Here is a 955-nt window from a genome sequence, read left to right as displayed (position 1 = left end):
CAGATATATGCTAGATTTTTACATGACCTTGAGTGACGGATTCCGAATATCTGTAATTTTCTCGGCGCCTGGTGGTCCGAGGTCGTTCCTGCTGCACAGATTCATTCGCCAGTGCCTCCTACAGACAATGCACTTTGATTTATTGCGCTATTTCTCTTACCACCCGAGATATCACCAGATATATATTGGATTTTTCCCTGACCCTGACAGTCCGACCGCATGAGACGGTGATTTTCTCGGCCCCTGGTTGTCCGAGGTCGATCCCGCTGCACAGATTCATGCGCCAGGGCCTGCTGCAGACAATGCACTTTGGTTTATTGCGCTATCTCCAATAGCACCCGAGATATCACCAGATATATATTGGATTTTTCCCCGACCCTGAGTGTCCGGCCCCATGGGACGGTGGTTTTCTCGGCCCCTGGTGGTCCGAGGTCGTTCCCGCTGCACAGATTCCTGCGCCGTGGCCTCCTACAGGCAATGCACTTTGGTTTATTGCGCTATCTCTAATAGCACCCGAGATATCACCAGATATATATTGGGTTTTTCCCCGACCCTGAGTGCCCGGCCCCATGTGTCGGTGATTTTCTCGGACCCTGGTGGATCTGAGGTAGATACCGCTGCACAGATTCATGCGCAAGGGCCTCCTGCAGACAATGCACTTTGATTTATACCGCTATCTTTAATAGCACCCGAGATATCACCAGATATATGCTGGATTTTTACATGACCTTGGGTGACGGATACCGAAAATCTGTAATTTTCTTGGCCCCTGGTGGTCCGTGGTCGATCTCGCTGCACAGATTCATGCGCTAGGGCCTCCTGCAGACAATGCACTTTGATTTATTGCGCTATCTGTAATAGCACCCGAGATATCACCAGATATATATTGGATTTTTCCCTGACCCTGAGTGTCCGGCCCCATGAGACGGTGGTTTTCTCCGCCCCTGGTGGTCCG

Source organism: Nomia melanderi, unplaced genomic scaffold (assembly GCF_051020985.1).
Source record: "Nomia melanderi isolate GNS246 unplaced genomic scaffold, iyNomMela1 scaffold0014, whole genome shotgun sequence".
Lineage (NCBI taxonomy): Eukaryota > Metazoa > Arthropoda > Insecta > Hymenoptera > Halictidae > Nomia > Nomia melanderi.
This window is presented reverse-complemented; position numbering follows the sequence as displayed.